The sequence below is a fragment of the Crinia signifera genome, chromosome 2 (assembly GCF_055691185.1).
Source record: "Crinia signifera chromosome 2, ASM5569118v1, whole genome shotgun sequence".
In the NCBI taxonomy this organism is placed as follows: domain Eukaryota; kingdom Metazoa; phylum Chordata; class Amphibia; order Anura; family Myobatrachidae; genus Crinia; species Crinia signifera.
This window is the reverse complement of record NC_139218.1, coordinates 329,241,025-329,259,220: the sequence shown is the minus strand read 5'-3', so window position 1 is coordinate 329,259,220 and position 18,196 is coordinate 329,241,025. Positions and strand designations below refer to the sequence as shown.

The window sequence follows — 18,196 nt, the reverse complement described above, 5'->3', positions numbered from 1 at the left end:
GGTTTTTACCGCATTTTGGGATGCTCTAAGCATCCCCCGCCGGGCTACGCGGCGCCATAGAAGCCTATGGTCTTCTAATGTGACCCCTCGCCGCCCCGCACCAACCCACCCTCACCTGTGTTCGGGCAGCACAGTGCTGTGCTGCCCGGACCTGTGACCTCCTCCTTCCTACACTATGATCTTCTTCCGGGTGCAGGGAGGAGGAGAGCCCGGTGCAGCAGCAGCAGCGCCGGGTAAGGGAGGGAGAGGAGAGCCGCTGGGTTCCCATGGCACCCGCTGGCTCTCACCGCAAAGGACAGCTCTTAACGCAAGAGCTGTCCTTTGCCATAATTATCGCATATGTTAGTGCATATGCGATTATTATGAATGCGATGGGCGTCGAAGGGGGTGCGGATGTTAGAACATCCCCCCACCCGAGTGTCTTTCCCCTTGCCCGGCGCTGTCAATGAGGTGGCGGACAGCTTTGCATAGCGCAGAGCTATGGAAAGCCGTCCACAAAGCCGCTCATCTGCTGGTAATACCAGCAGATGAGCAGCTTTCGCGGCGATGATGCAGGAGCGCGCATCACCACTCAAGTTCTTTAACATAATGCATTTTTATGGAATTAGCTCTTGGAAAATAAATTTTATGTGGCGGTTATAAACTATATAAAAATATAGTGTGCAGTTATGATTGGGGTTACGATAACAGCAAGATTGTACAGGAAAATATATTCGGGCCTGCAAACATTGGGTCGTTTGCAAGGTGATTGACAAGAAGTAGGCATCTGGGAGTTGGAAACCAGCCATTTCCTGGGAGTGCCAAGATAAACACTAGGAGCGCCACAGCAACATGCTGGTAGTGTCAGGGGAAAATGCAGCGTACCTAAGTATTTTAGGGGAGGGTGTGTGAGGTCAGCAACAGGTCAGATATGCCTGTATTCATCGTAAACGCTGAGTAAGTCTCTGGCTAATCACACACAGTGACCAATCACTGGAAAATCATTCAATGGTGACTTGTTCTGGCACATGGCACACACATGGCACACACACACAAGGATTTTACTCCAGCGGGGCATCGTCTCCCTGATCACTGAACATTCACGGGTGTGCGATCAAGTCTGATTTACCCCCATTATATCAGTGTCAACATTCTGAATGTTGACACTTTATTTTGAGATCCTGAATGTTGACATTCAGAACATGACATCATGAACATGAGTGTGTCAACAAAATATACCACACCTGATACACTTTGCATGGCAAATGAATGTTTACGAAGGCTGATGTTACAAATACATAAAAATAAACTTTTGTGACAGAGCTCTCACTGCTTTGTACTGAAGTTTAACATAAAAAATGGAAATCTGTAATTAGCTAAAGCAGGGTCTTCAACCTTCAACGAAGCACAAGGGCCACTAAGCTATGCTCAGAGTAAAATATGACCTGGCACTCTAAATGCTGGGCAATTGCCAGGTTGCAGGTCTGAAAGGGGTAAATAAAGACAGCACAGTCGCCATAGACATCACATATCCCCATAAAGCACAGCCCCCATAGACAACACACACCCTCATAAAGCACAGCCCTTCATAGATAGTCAGCACAGCCCCCGTACCAAGCATATAACCACCCACTCCATTAGAGAAAAAGGGGGTTTGCCAGCACTCAGTTACCTGTTGAGCGAAGGGGCTGCACAGTAATGAGTTATCCAGACCCACAGAGAAATAGTAGCAAATAAAGTAAACTATGCGCTCTCCTTCTGTGTGCAGAAGTATGCCTGTGGTATAGCCGTGTGACACTACGTGCTGAAAGCTGTCGGCTTAATGTAATGGAGGGTAGTGACCAAGTAATGATGGGTCAGGAGACAGTATTTTGAAAAAGCACCGTTGCTTTATTGATTAATAAAGATAATAAAGTATGAGTGCAAGTCCTCGTCCCACTGATGTGGGGATAAGTCACTGAGGGGGAAGGGGGAGGAGGGGGTGATGGCAGCACGGATGTTTGTGCTGTTGGCCGGTGAATCCTGGTAAGTACGTCCGCAAGTGCAGACAGGGGGAGATGAGAGTTAATGAATAAGTGGAGCACAGGGGGTGGTGCAGGGGGCTGGCGTCCCGCTGTGCTGCCCGGACCTGTGACCTCCTCCTTCCTACACTATGATCTTCTTCCGGGTGCAGGGAGGAGGAGAGCCCGGTGCAGCAGCAGCAGCGCCGGGTAAGGGAGGGAGAGGAGAGCCGCTGGGATCCCATGGCACCCGCTGGCTCTCACCGCCCTCAGAGACACAGAGGGCGGGATGACCTTTTGCAATAAATCACTGACTTTCACCATTGCTCACTATCCTTGAAAAAGACCGCACAGCGGTTGAAACGCGTTGGACAGAGCACTGCATCCACCACATCCACACCAAAGCCTCCTCCCGGCTGGGAGTAGAGCCTGCAGCAAAGACGCCACTGAACGCGGCTAGGGTCTCCTTGGCAACCAGGCCCCGGAAGTCGCGCTCGACCGCGTCACTGCAGAGCCGAGCACACAGCGTCGTCCACATGCTGTCTGTGCTGCGGCTTAGGATTACTACAAGGAACGCCGCGGGACCTCCGTGTTTCAGAACACAGGTGAGAGGTGCACTGCGGGGGGACGGGACGCCAGCCCCCTGCACCACCCCCTGTGCTCCACTTATCCATTAACTCTCATCTCCCCCTGTCTGCACTTGCGGACGTACTTATCAGGATTCACCGGCCAACAGCACAAACATCCGTGCTGCCATCACCCCCTCCTCCTCCTCCCCCTCAGTGACTTATCCCCACATCAGTGGGACGAGGACTTGCACTCACACTTTATTATCTTTATTAATCAATAAAGCAACGGTGCTTTTTCAAAATACTGTCTCCTGACCCATCATTACTTGGTCACTACCCTCCATTACATTAAGCCGACAGCTTTTAGCACGTAGTGTCACACGGCTATACCACAAGGCATACTTCTGCACACAGGCAGAACTCTGTCAGAAGGAGAGCGCATAGTTTACTTTATTTGCCACCCACCCCATTAGACTGTCAGCACAGCCCCCCATACTCAGCACCTAACACCCCCACCCGCCAATAGATTGTCAGCGCAGTCCGTATACTGAGCACATAATCCCCCAACCCTTAGTAGATTGTCAGCACAGCCCCCCATACTCAGCACCTAACACCCCCCCCCATAGATTGTCATAACACCTGATAGGGTTAGTATGCAAAGCCAGCTCCCCCCCCCCCCCCCCCCTCCATGGATAGCACAGCCAGCCCCCCTCCATAGTCAGCACAGCTGCCCCTCTCCATAGATAGTAGTACAGCCAGCGCCTCCCCCCCCCCCTCCCCCCTGGGCCGAGCAACACAGCATCAGGAAGCACAGAATGCACATGTGCGCGGGCGGCCCCGGCCTCCCCCAGCCACTTCACTTCCTTCCTCGGCATCCTGCACCGTAGTGGACAACAGTAGTATACACACACAGCAGCGGGAAAATAAATTATGTATGTATGTATGTATGTATGTATGTATATATATATATAATATATATACACACACACACACACACACACACACACACACATATATATATATATATATATATATATACACACACACACACACACACACACACACCTGAGTTAAAGGGATAGTCTAAAAATATCAGGAGACAGACTCTAGGTCAAACAGAAAAAAGGGAGTGTTCACAAACACCTCAGCTTATAAACTGGTTTCAGCTACTTTCTTTCTGTGTATATTCGGAAGCCCAACCAACAACTACCATATATCCTGTTACGCCTTGCCCTATTTTCAAAGGGCAAAACACACCCTGCAGCCCTAGCAGCGCCCTGCTAGAACAGACTGCCCGACCGTCACCGCCTCTAAGAAGCGCCACCTAAGATGCCCAGCGCTCCCCCACAATAATATCGGAGGGTCTGGTCCACCCCCAATGATGATGTTAGCGGGTCCAGATCCCTGATTCCAGAAGGATCACTACTGGAGACCCCTAATGTTCTAATTTGAGTTGCAATATATATACGAAGAGTTTATGAAAAGTGGGTGGGTTGGTTCTGTATATTGGGGTGTGTTTTTTATAAAATTGTGGATTTTTTGATCCTTAAGGTGTGTACACACGGTGCGCTATTGGCTATCAACTATATAGTCAAATTTCATAGCAAGTTAGTTCAAATTGCACCATGTTTATCCGCTTTCAATGATGATGCGTGGCCCTGCAGCGTCGGAATCGAAAGTAGAACTACACTGTGCGGCACAGTCTATTTCTACTGTCTCGTAACGATCGCCACTGTTATGGATATTTAAAAATTAAAAAAGAACAGAAGTCTCCTTGAAGATTTTTATTTAGAGCTAAATGAATGTGTATACACAGAGCAGGCAAAATTAGGTATATTGTGAGTTGCCCTACAGAACAAATTATTCAGACATATATAGATAGGCTTTAGAACACTCACATTACAAATCAAGGTAAACCAATCAAAATAACTAATTAACAAGTCAATCATGTACATTGACCAATCAAATACTGTGATTTGGAATATTCATTACATGATTAAAATTGATTAAAATAACAGTGTACAACCCCTTGATTTATTTCCACATACACTGTCAGAACACCTTATATTTATATTGAAATGAACACTTCCTTATACTGTATTTTGCAGTTCCCTATTTCTTGGATGCTGGCTGACTACAGTCTATGATTTTGTAGCCACCTGGTTCAATCATTTGCAAAAGTTGCATATTAAGCAGAACATGTTCCAGACATCAATTACATAATATTTATCAAATTTTATTTCTATAAGCATATATTTAGAAATTCAGCTTCCAATAAAGATTCAATAATCCATATCAGCCACCATTTGACTTATTTGAGTCTCCAGTGACCTATAAATCACTTCCCTAGCAGAAAAAATGTAGGTAAAAAGTTAAAACTATACGTGGAATTTCTATCATCAAAAAAGCTAGCCGACAGAATTTTGGGGTAATTTGCTGGGGTTTATACTGTAGTAATGGCATGAAACGCAAGGATAAAATGAAATATATTTCTGTCACTGGCCCGTATTCAATGCGGCCAGGGTTAATAGCGGGAATCGCAGAAACAAGCGATTCTCTGGGAATCTTCTGTTACAGGACAGCGAGGATTCCCTCAAACAGCTAGGTTCTCGGATAATGCAGAGAGCTTGCTGCATTTAGCCATGAGTCTCGCTGTTTCTGCGGCTGCATACGCCGATTCCCCCTCGCTCCAAAACGGAGTTGGGCGCCCACTATAGTTAGTACGCTCATACCCCCACTATCCATGTTGGCATGGAGTTGATTTTATATAGTGTGGTGAGCGCAGTGAGCCACTGAGCCCGAAGCGTGGCGCGCGTAGTGCACCCCATGAGAGGACGTGGAAAACTAAGCAAATAGCTTGGTGGGCGCCCAACTAACATATAAGTACCGGTTTCCCTTCTTAATATCCATAAAGTAAATTATAGTTCAGCTAATATGGTGTTAAAGGAAAAACTTGCATATCTTCAATTTCTTTTAGAATATCAATATCATAGGTTCATACTGTGAAGTTATTGGCCCATATATAATTGATATTTAAATTGCAATTAGTTTTAAGTAAACACCAGGTTTTCACCTCCAAACCATAAAGGTGGCCATGCACTTCTCTGACTTCTCATAGTAGTGTGTGACAATCCAATCTCCCATTCACCGCTGCCAGGAGGGGGTCAAATCCAGAGATTGGACTTGGACCTGCAATGTCAGCACAAGGCATTGTTTTCTACAGGTGCCTCCTGCAGCATTTGCAAATATTTGTATAAGAAAAAAGGAAATGGGAACAGTGCTTCTTTACTACAATGAATAACGCACAATCAATTAAATGTAAAAAAATATTTATGTAAAATACACACAATTAGTACAATTAGAACATTACATATAATAAAAAAGGCTGATTAAATTGCTCACTCCTGTTTTACTGGCTCAATGGATAAACATGAGGTAGGTGCATATTACCACATTGTGGATGGTGAGTCACTGTCCATGGACCAAAGGAAAGGGGGAATGCCACAGGTCCTCTCTGGTGGTGGAGTGTCCTGATGTATAGCCGCAGGAGGTGTCTGTGAAATGGGTCTGGAGATGGAATCCCAATGCCCAAGGGTCCTCACTGGTGGTGCGGTACCCCTATAACCGCTGGAGGAAAACACAATGGGATGTCAAGGTGGAGGTGTATTTATCATTGTTGGTGGTGGTCAATAATGGAAGTCCACCTGCGAATTATTTGCCCTGGGTCATCCAGATAGTGGTTGGAGATTTGGGGGTCACTTGGAAGTTCCAAGGTGGCTCTCCACAGATGGAGCAGTGACAGAAAATTGTCCAAGTGGTAGGTAGCAATCCTTGAGTCAGGAGATGGGTCCAGGAGTGAGGAAACACCTGTTGCGTTTCACTACTGGCTGTAGCTTTATCAAAGGTGATGGCAAAAATTTGTATGGCTGCAATGTCCAAAAACACAGCAGCGATGGGGGTCATTCAGAACTCCTCGCTAAGGGTGTGTTTATTCGGAGCCTAGAGAGCAGGTTAACAGACTAATCCCCTCGCTATGCTTGTTACTTGCCATCAAAGATTTTTTTCTCTGTACGCAGCTGAAGGGTAGCCCAGGACTTTCAGCTGCGCGGGCCGGCGCTGACGTAATGTGGCATCAAGCAGGCAGGGGAACTGCAACGTTCCCTGGGTCCCACCCACCGTTTCAATGGATGCATCCACCATTTGTTTGGATACGCCCAGGAAATGCTGGGTGTCAGTGAGCGAGCCAGCTCCCCAGCAATTTAAAAGCACGCACTGCTGGGGTCTGCACATGCGCATTATGTGACAAGGGAGCCAATTCGGACCTCAACGTGCAGGGCTGATTCTGCCTCATTCATTCTACCAGTTAATTAGAATGAAAAAGAGAGCAATATTATGTATTTATTGTATTAAATGTATTTTATTTATTTAGTTTCTTATATAGCGCAGAAAACTCCATTGCGCTTAACAACATTAAAAGGGCAATTTAAATTTTTAATTTGTGTTTAAAAATGTTTATATAATGGGCAACATTTATTATTTTAGGACTCTTCAAATGGTCCTCACATCATAAACCTTTTTTTATAAACATTTGATTTCAAATCAAGATTCACATTTTTTAATAGGAATTTAAAGAAATGTTCAAATTTGAACAGATATATATATCCCTCTGATTTGTAATTAATAGAAAAATGGTACTTATGTAGTAACTGGGCTGCCGATTTCTAAATCGGGTCGGATCGGGAGATCGCATCGCATCGCATGCGACCATGCGATTCGATGCGATGCGATGCGATGACCCGATTTTTCCATAGGAATCAATGTTAAAATGGACTGAGTCCATTTTAACATGGAATTCAATGGGAAAAATGGGTCCTTTTCATACCCCTACTATCCAAGTGGGCATGGAGTTGGATATAAACCTGTGGCGAGCGTAGCGAGCCACCGAGCCCGAAGCGTGGCGAGCGAAGCGAGCCCCGCGAGGGGACGAATACCGTCCCCTCGCGGGGCTCGCTTCGCTCGCCACGCTTCGGGCTCGGTGGCTCGCTACGCTCGCCACAGGTTTATATCCAACTCCATGCCCACTTGGATAGTAGGGGTATGAAAAGGACCCATTTTTCCATAGGAATCATTTTAACATTGATTCCTATGGAAAAATCGGGTCATCGCATCCGATATCGCATCCGATATCGGATGCGATGCGATGCGATATCGCATCGCATCTGATTGTATGCCTTAACTTAAGGCATACAATCAAAAAATCGGCAGCCCAGATACTACATAAGTACCAGAAAAATATATATGAGAGTGAACTGTAAAATCTTGTTCTACCATCGCTAATTTAAAGAGCCTGCACTTAAGCAGGTAATACACTGGTGTCTAAAGGTGGGTACACACGGAACGATGTCGGAAGCGTTCCGACATCGTTAACGAGTGTATCAAATCGTTCATTGTGCGTACACACGGAACGATTGGATACACTTGACAAAAGATTTGTCTATGATCTTCCTGCATGCAGGAAAGATCATAGACCATCGTTAACGATTCGCGGGTACGCGCATCGTTAACGATTCGCGGGTACGCGCATAGTTAACGATGCACGGAATGATTTGAACGATTGGTCGTTCCCATCGATCGGGAACGCCCACATTGGGCTTCAAATCTATCTGTGTGTACCCAGCTTAAGTAATCTGTTCACCATGTCATACGTAAACAATGAGTACAAAATTACAATAAGCATACATTTTTTAAGCAGTCAACTCATAGAAAGTTTCATTAGAAATCACCGTGGCAAGCTATAAAAATAATCTTTTTAAGTACCATTTGTCTTTGCCTTACTTCATTATGCTATAAATGATTTTTAATTCTATGCAGTGTCATGGACCACCATGGCAACTACAGTCGCATGGCACATGATACAGTGAGAAGTGCACTGCAACGCCCCTCTGGCCTTGGTCTGAACTGTGCACTGTGACATATTCCTCCTACTTGTCCCTCCTCTGCAAATACATGGCATGCTGAAAGATGTCAACTTGTTTGCCATTAAGAGAAGTATTCAAAATGAGGTAATTGTGGCTGAGAACAAGGACTATCAGAAGCATACTTAAAAAGGTACTTAACCAGCTATTTACAGAATGGCAAAAAAAAATTATACTAAAAACTATTTGCTGATTTTACTTTCAATTGAAGAGAAAAATAATATACTGTGGTAAACACAGCCTATAATAGACCTTGACCACATTACTTATTATTAAAATGTGCTCCTTCTGTACATTTCTGTACAGTCAAGAGGCACCTCCAGGATTGTGGCCTTCTAGGCAGAGTGGCAAAGAAAAGGTTTTATCTGGGACTGTGGAAAAGATTAATATGGGCAAAAGAACACAGACATTGGACAGAGGAATCATGGACAGTAATGGACTGCCTAGAAGGCCACCTCTTCACTGTAGACGTTGACACTAGCGTTTGCGGGTACCATTTAATGAAGCTGCTTGTTAGGGACCTGTGAGGTGTCTATTTCTCAAACTAGAGACTCTAGTGTACTTGACTTCTTGCTCAGTTGTGCACCGGAGCCTCCAACTTCTCTTGTAACTCTGGTTAAAGCCTGTTTGTGGTGTTCTCTGAAGGGAGTAGTACACACAGTTGTAGGAAATGTTCAGTTTCTTGGCAATTTTTTTTTAAAAGGAATAGCCTTCATTTCTAAGAACAAGAATAGACTGTTTTTCTGGCCATTTTGAGAGTATATTCGATCCCTCAAATGTGATGCTCTAGATCAGTGGTAGCCAACCCTAGCCCTCGAGAGCTACCAACAGTTCACATTTTCCAGACAACCAAGCTGCTGCACAGCTGCACTCATTAATCACTGACACATTTTAAAAGATACACAGATGAAGCTAATTAGCTCACTTGTGATTCTGTGAGACCTGCAAAACATGCACTGTTGGTAGCTCTCGAGGACTAGGGTTGGCTACCCCAGCTCTAGATAATAACAAGCAACCCCGTTTTCAGTTGTGCTAACATAATTACACAAGGGTTTTCAAGGGTTTGTAATCATACATTAGTCTTCTAACACAACTAGCAAACACAATGTACCATTAGAACACTGGAGTGATGGTTGCTGGAAATGGGCCTCTATACACCTACAGTATGTAGATATTCCTTTAAAAAACAGACATTTGCAGAAAGTATAGTAATTTGTCACATTAACAATGTATACAGTATATGTCTGATTAATTTAATTTAATAGCCAAAGATAGCAGCAAAGTTTCAAGCATAGCTCTGCCTTGGAGACAAAAAACAGGAGCATCAATATATATGAGGAAAACACAAGTGAGGTCTCTGTAATGCGCTAGTCAAGAACCAGAAAACAGCACCTCTAATATGACCTCCTGTTAGTGAGGAACAGGGAAAGTACAAAGGAAAAATTAATGTACGCTAATCTAATAAATGTAGTACCACTTTTATTAGATTACCGCACTCTAATTATATATATATATATATATATATATATATATATATATATATATATATATATATATATATATAGCTGCGATGTCCCTGCACCCGCTCACTTGCTGTCAGCTGCCGCGGTGCCGGTATAAAGATTAAATATAAAAGTTCAAAGGATACCGCACCCGCCGGACTTCTTTAGCAGAAATAACGTCACACTGCAACTGCCATATATCAGCAACGTTTCGGGATTTTTTATTTATCCCGTCCTCAGGCTGTACACACTGTGTACAGCCTGAGGACGGGATAAATAAAAAATCCCGAAACGTTGCTGATATATGGCAGTTGCAGTGTGACGTTATTTCTGCTAAAGAAGTCCGGTGGGTGCGGTATCCTTTGAACTTATATATATATATATATATATATATATATATATATATATATATATATATATATATATATATATATATATATATATATATACATACCATGCACCAACCCGCACTCCTATTTAAATGCATATGTATCATCCGATGCATATCCACTATCCATTTACCGTTAAATAACCCATCACGCCAATTGCACTCACGGATTTTCTCTTCTTAAATAATGAGGCTGCACACTAGAAGTACAGCTTTGGTGTGCAGCCTCATTATTTAAGAAGAGAAAATCCGTAGGTGCAATCAGCGTGCTGGGATATGAGAGAATGGGAGAACACTGAAAAACCAGCACGCCCTTGATGCAAAGCCAAAATGGTTTATTCAAAAGTTCATCAGAAGATGCACCCATTTCAACTGTAAACCATTTTCTCAGGGACCCTTTGTGATTAAGTACTGGTTCTTCATTCTTATCCGAATGGAGGGGTGAGTATTACTATATTATATATATTACATATATTTGAAAACATGCCTTCTCTCTCTGTCACTAATATATATATATATACATACATACCTATCAGAATTTTGTAGGTAGGATCAGAACACACATACCCCGGCTCAATAGAAGTATTATATATATTGTGAATAGTATATCACCAGAGGCGCTTTCAGAGAGGAGGAGGCCCTTGTGCAGCCTCCTCCATTTGCCCCCCCCTTTCCGAGATTTTCGGCCGCAGCATCGTTCTAGTGCACAACACAGTAGAGTTTTGAGCACTAGAGGGCACAGACTACCATGTATGTGCAAAACTCCAAAACAATGCCCACAGCAGCCATTTTTTCAGCGATTCCAGCAGCACTGCTGCCTTCATCGCGGTACTCTGGAGGGGTAAGTATTAAAAATGAGTGCAATGTGCATGGTGTGGGAGCTGGGACCTGTGTGTACCATGCACATTGCACCCATTATTAATATACCACTATATATCACAATGGTCAGAACAGCAGCCATTTTAATCAAGCAATTTTCATCAGGAGCAGAGGGCTGCTTGAGATATATATTTTCAAATATATATATCTCCTATATATTTGGCTACATCTGTCACTCAAAGTGGGTGTCTGTGTCTATAACGCTCTGTTCCTGGACTTTCCTCTTAATGTGTGATTGCCTTCATCTGTGCTGAACACCTTTCTGAGAAATTAACCTGTTTAAAACAGGTGATGGCAATCATACATTAAGGGGTAGTCTAGAAACAGAGCATTGTGTCCCTCCTGGAGAGGGTCATGTTGGGAGTTATGTGACAGAGAACCAGCCCAGTGAGCCCACAGACAGTGCCAGACACCCACTGCCTTCCCATGTTGCCCAGCACTGCTACTCCACAGCCACCAGGTGAGCGCCCCCCTCCCGCGATTTGCGGCAAAGCCTCCCCCCTCGCGCGCCCCCCCCCCCCTTCCCGCGATTCGCGGCAAAAACCCCCGCTCCCCCGCGACCCCCCCTACCGCGATTCGCAGCAAAAACACCTGCACCCCCCGTGACCCCCCACCTCCCGCAATTCGCGGCAACCCCCCACCGGAACCCCTGTGAACCCCGCCCTCCCGCGATTCGCGGCACCCAACCCCGCGACCCCCCCCTCCCGCAATTCGCGGCACCCCCCGTGATTCGCGGCAGCTCCAGAATTAAATTGCACATGGAAAACACTGACATGGCTATGGTCGACAATGAAAAAGGTTGACATGAGTTTTTGAAGTTTTTTTTTTTCATTTTTTTAATATTTTCATATTTATTCTCATGTGTCGACATGGACACCAATGAAGTGCCACGCTTATGTCAACATTTACATGTGTTGACCTTTCTGTGTTGATTTTTTCTTGTGGCGATTTGCGTCACACCCCCCCCCCCACAACCCCCACTCCCGCGATTCACGGCACACACACACACACACCTCCCCCGCGATTCTCGGCACCCCACCCCGTGACCCCCCCTCCCGTGATTCACGGCACACCCCCGCGACCCCCCCTCCCATGATTCGCCGCAACCCCCGCCCCGTAACCCCCCCTCCCGCGATTCGCGGCACCCACCCCCGCGACCCCCCCCCTCCCGCAATTCGCGGCACCCCCCCGCGATTCGCGGCAGCTCCAGAATTAAATTGCACATGGAAAACACTGACATGGCTATGGTCGACAATGAAAAAGGTTGACATGAGTTTTTGAAGTTTTTTTTTTTCATTTTTTGAATGTTTTCATATTCATTCTCATGTGTCGACATGGACACCAATGAAGTGCCACACTTATGTCAACATTTACATGTGTTGACCTTTCTGTGTTGATTTTTTCTTGTGGCAATTCGCGTCACCCCCCCCCCCACCCCCCCCGCAACCCCCACTCTCGCGATTCACGGCACACCCCCCGCGACCCCCCCTACCATGATTCGCCGCAAACCCCGCCCCCGTAACCCCCCTCCCGCGATTTGCGGCAACCCACCCCGCGACCCCCCTCCCGCGATTCTCTGCAATCCCTCCCCTCCCGCGATTCGCAGCATCCACCCCCCCACAACCCCCCCTCCTGCAATTCGCGGCACCCCCCGCGACCCCCCCTCCTGCAATTCGCGGCACCCTCTGCGACCCCCCCTCCCGCGATTCGCGGACACCTAAGTTGCAATACAGGGCATCTTTCATACAATTCTAACCATATTTCTCATATACAAACGTTCACAAATTAAGGGGGCGCAGCCCCTTACGACGGTGTGAAGAGCGCCCGTAGGGCGCGATGAATCACCTAGTATATATATATATATATATATATATATATATATATATACACACACACACACACACACACACACACACATACACACACACAGAGAGAGAGAGAGACTCATGAAGCATGCAGCTGAAGGGGAGAGAAATTATTCGATGATCGCCGACCATCGAATGATTTCTCTCCTTTTTGGAAATAAAAGTCAGTCCAAACTGACTTTTATTCCTGTCGTTGGCCGCCAAATAGATGGCGGGGGTCGCTGGTGTCATGTGACCCTGGCAGGCATCGACCCGCCTGCGCCCAGCATTTTTTGGGGATGCCCATAAACCGCTTGGCATTTTATGCGCAAACCGCAATCATTGGGGCTGGGGACGAATGCGGATCGCTACGAGCAATCCTGAATTGGCCCCTAAGCTTATGTTAGCAAATTCTCTACCACTAGGGGCACCTTTGGAGAGCAGACCTGTTCCATTGATCCTGAACCTTTTTCTTCAAGGAGGTAAAGATCGATTTTCACTCATGTTTACACAGATGCAGAAGTATACTATGATATGCCAATCTAATTATTATATTTATTCCTGCTGCCACACAGGACTGTGAGACTAGTCCCACTGGTACACTCAGGATTGTAGCATGAATTTTACATAGGGGCATTTATTAGCATCCTTGTGCTAATTGATAACACATTAGGACCTGGTTTTGCGTAGAAGCATCTATTGGCAGTAGTCCATGTGCAACTTTATGTAAATGCTGTTTCAAACTTCCTTCGTGTACATCTGTGTGGCCCAATGTGCCAGGACTGAGATGCCCAATTTAAAGCATGCGTGCACATTGCAAAACAGATTGGTAAAAGCTTGTGCTAGCCATATACTAGACCAAGTTTCATCCAACAAGTTACTTGGATGGAATAAAAAGCTGGTGCTGGATGGGACTGAATGTAATTTGTAATTCAGTAATTTGCTCCCAAAATCTGGAAACGGACAAAATCTGCCACTCAGATAGGGTCCTATGGTTGAAACTGTTTGATTTGAACAATTTGACTGAATGGCTTTCTCCATTCTCCTGGGTTTGTTAGCAAATTGCTGATTGTCTTTTGCCCCCATAGGGGTAAATTTACTAAAATGGGCATTCTATTGAAGATGGGATGTTTGGGATTGGTTGCATATCAAGCAATCCGATTCTAAATATTATCTTCTAGAACAGGGGTCTTCAACCCGTGGCCCGCGGGCCACGAGTCGGCCGCTGAGTTGTTTTGAGTGGCCTGCCGCCTCTGTCATTGCCGTGTACAAAAAAAAACCTAGGTGGGACGCGGCGGAGGTGGATGTGCAGTGGCTGGGGCAGGTGGGACTGTGCGCATTGTGTATTTCCTGAGGCCACGTACCTGCCCTGCGCATGCCCTTTCGCAGAAAGCAGTGACAGCCGCCGCCAGCCCTCTGACGCAGCTGTTGTGTTTCCTGAGACCTCTGCCAGGGACACGGAACATCTTGTGACATTGCAGAAGATTCACGCAGGTTTCTTAGGGAAGGGGGAAGCTGGCTAAATGCAGTGCTAACTACAGGGGGCTGGCTGCAACGCGGTGCTGACTATGGGGGGTGGGGGCTGGCTGCAATGCTTTGCTGACTATGGGGGGTGGGGTGAGCTGGCTGCAATGTTGTGCTGAACATAGGGGGGTGGATGGGCTGCAGTGCGGACTGTGAGGGGGGCTACCTGGCTGTGTGGTGCTGACTATGGGAGGGCTGGCAGGCTGTGCAATGTGGTACTGACTATGGGGGGCATTACTGGTGGCATTTTATGAGGGACACTACTGGTGGCATTTTATGAGAGGCACTGCTGGGGGCATCATATGTATAAGCAGGAGTATTAGGGGCATTATAGTGCAAGGGGCATCATGGTGTGTGGCATAATGTGTAATGGGCATCATGGTGTGTGGCATAATGTGTAATGGGCATTACAGTGTGTGACACAATGTGTAATGGGCATTACGGATAAACAGTGTATATTGATTTAAGTAGCCTGTCATTGTTTGGGCTTGATGGCATACTAGGTCACTGTGTGGCCTTTAGCCAGCCAACTTAAGTGTGGAAGGACAACAACCATTCCTGCTGTAACCAATGTCTGGTCATGCAGGTTGCAAAAGTGAGATGTCAGGTAAAGGTTTTCCTGCTAGTTCACACTCTTATAATTAGACCACACCCCTTAGAATTAGGCCGCATCCTTTTTTGGGAGCAATTTCTTCAATATAATATTATGTATGGGGAGCTGCATTTTTTTTCTGTTCGCACTGGGACCCTAATTGTCTAGAAATAGCCCTGGTGCTGACTATATATTAGGGGTGGGGTTTATGTGTATGGGCGTCTGTGCCAACTATGTATGGGGGGGGGGGGCTGTGCTTTATGGGGGCTGTAATGTCTATCTATGAAGGGCTGTGCTAAATACCACAGTAGAGATTAGTGGCTCTCGGGCTTCGTTGAATTTTTTAATGTGGTAAAGGTTGAAGACCCCTGTTCTAGAAGGTTGCTATGGGCAACATGCCATCTTCAATAGAATTCCCATCTTAGTAAATGAACCCCTATGGGAACAAATAACAATCAGCAGTTTCCTCACAAATATTTATCACATAATCCAGTTTTAGAATAAAATACAAATGCTCTATACATTGCATGATGCATTTACATTTTGCTGACCTGATTTAAAACGTACTACTATAACAAATGAAAAACACTATACGTTATACTAACAAATATATAGATACTGTATTTGCGTGATATAAATTACATATGCCAAGAAATATAAAATGGACAAATGAACTGCTGATATGCAATAATACTGAAGCCAAAACAAAAGAAACATCTACAGTATGACATCATCTATACTTCTGGACTGTACCACAGTACATGCATTATTAAGTAATGGCCTGTGTGTTGTGCTGTATACAGCACAGAGCTTACATCACAATTTTTTTATATATATATTATATATACACACACACACACACACACACACACACACACATTTGCTATTTGAATTGGTGGATATTGTCTAACTTTTTATTCTTCAATCTTAGATTTCAGCTTTTGAGGAAACTTCTTAGCAACAGCTTGATATTTAACCAGGCTCAGAATGCATTTTTCCTTAGGCCTTGAGGCCACAGACGCACATTATTAATGTAGATTATTTGTATTAGAAATGTGTTTAACCCACTAGTTTCCAAAGAGATGAACAGTGAATTGAACAGTGTCTCACAGCAAACCTGAAAATAATCCCCCACAGGGCAGTTTCTCTATTACATTTATCTTGTTAATGATTAGAACATACCCACAAAGAAGGCACAAAGGCATCTTAAGAAGATGCTTTTCTAATGTTTCAACATTAAATCTTTTAAGCCAGGCTATGTATTATTACACCACAGCTTATGTCATACATGAATCCAGTTACAGAATGGATATTTACAATTACAGTAGCAAAACAAAAATGCCAACTTCCATATAAACATACCATGTATAGAGTACCTGCATGATGTCATTTATTAACAGTAGATACATATAAAATATAGAAAATGGAGATTTTTATTTTATTCTCTACAGAACCCATATAGTAATAATTCTGAAACTATCAGTGTAGACACTGTAAATGTACATGTACTGTATGCACAAAGAAACATCTATGTAATGAGTGTTCACAAGAAACAAAGAGCATGGAGGGGGCACGGAGACCAGGGACAGCAGTCGCCTGGTAATAGCAATCTATCCATCAGCTTCCAGCCTCTGCCCACCCCTGTGCATGGTACAGCAGCAATCCCGTCTGTGTGCATGGCACAGCAGCAATCCCCTGCCTGTGTGCATGGCATGCCCCTGTATTTCCTGTACACTGAAGCCATGGCAGGCTCCTGCTTGCTGGCTGCCTACACCACCCCTTCCTTTCCCACCCAGGCTCCGGACCATCAGTGACAACGTTGGATTAATATGCCAAAATATTATTTATATTACATAGTCATAATCACTGTATGATATACGCACCCAGATGCCAGCACCAATACCCCAGCTCCCCAGGCCGGGCACGGTCGGTCTTAGGTATCTCCTCCCGTGTACCGGGGATTAATGCAGTGTGATGGCCGCAGGAGCAGCAATGCCGCCACCGCCGCCGCTGCTGGGACTGTAGCCCTTCTGCCCGGGAGGAGTAGCACATGGGAGCACTGGCCGGGAGATGAGGAGCAGCGGTGCCCGGGGAGGCAGCAGCGTGATGCCGGAGCTAGCGATGCGCCCAGCTGTAAACGCCGCGGCCGCTATGACGAGCATCTCCCATAGCACCCGCCCGTCATGCCCTAGGCCCGTCGCTGGCAGTGCCACACACAGCGGCTATACTAATGCAGCCGTGACATGCAAAGTCCATGTCAGGCGGCGGGGATGATGTGCAGAACATGTCTATAGGATTACATACCTCCCATCGCAGCAGCAGCCATAATACAGCAGGTCACATGGGTGTTGCGTTGCAGGAATGGTCATAGCCATAGCAACAGCGAGGAGCTTGAAGGAGAAGAGAACCCTGCACTGGTTATAGGAAACAGAGAGGTGATGGTGTGACATTCCCTCCTCCTATTCCTGCTGCTCCTCCTCCTCACCTTGCCCTAACACAGGCTCCTGTCAGATGGGTGCTCTCAGGGGTGCATGCGCACAGGGGCGGATCCAGGATAAAATGACAGGGGGGGCACCATGATAAAAAAGGGTTTGGGTGGGGGAGGGGCGGTGTTAGTGGTGCCAGTGTACATGCTAAGAGAGCGTCAGGAGAGGGTGGGAATGGAATTAAAAATAGGCCCTGGCATTTAAAGTATGCAGGCCCACCATGGCGACAAAAGTGAAGGATGTAGTTGTGCGCCCGCCAAAGGCGCGCTCCAGAAAAGGGGGTGTGGCCACTTAACAGGGGTCGCGTCAAACACCGTATACAACTTCTACACATTATGCAACAAAATACTAGACCCCATTATACTTGCCCCTTACACATGATGCCAAATGGAATGAGCCAAAATTGACATAATGCCACATGGATTGAGCCAAAATTCAAATAATGCCACATGGATTGA

The 18,196-nt window shown here is 45.7% G+C and overlaps 1 protein-coding gene across 6 annotated transcripts in view; it reads right to left on the bottom strand.

Annotated features, from left to right (window-relative positions):
* Nucleotides 1-17,734, bottom strand: part of DTX3 (deltex E3 ubiquitin ligase 3) — a 79,708-nt gene extending 61,974 nt beyond the window's left edge. For 3 of the 6 annotated variants that reach the window (XM_083169396.1, XM_083169394.1, XM_083169397.1), the window contains exon 1: nucleotides 17,557-17,733. The gene's annotated coding sequence lies outside the window, so the exon portion shown is untranslated. Of the gene's footprint in view, nucleotides 1-17,135; nucleotides 17,520-17,556 lie in introns of those variants that run through there. The other 3 variants (XM_083169392.1, XM_083169393.1, XM_083169395.1) reach the window with 3 other exon arrangements.
* Between the last annotated feature and the right edge of the window lie 462 nt (nucleotides 17,735-18,196).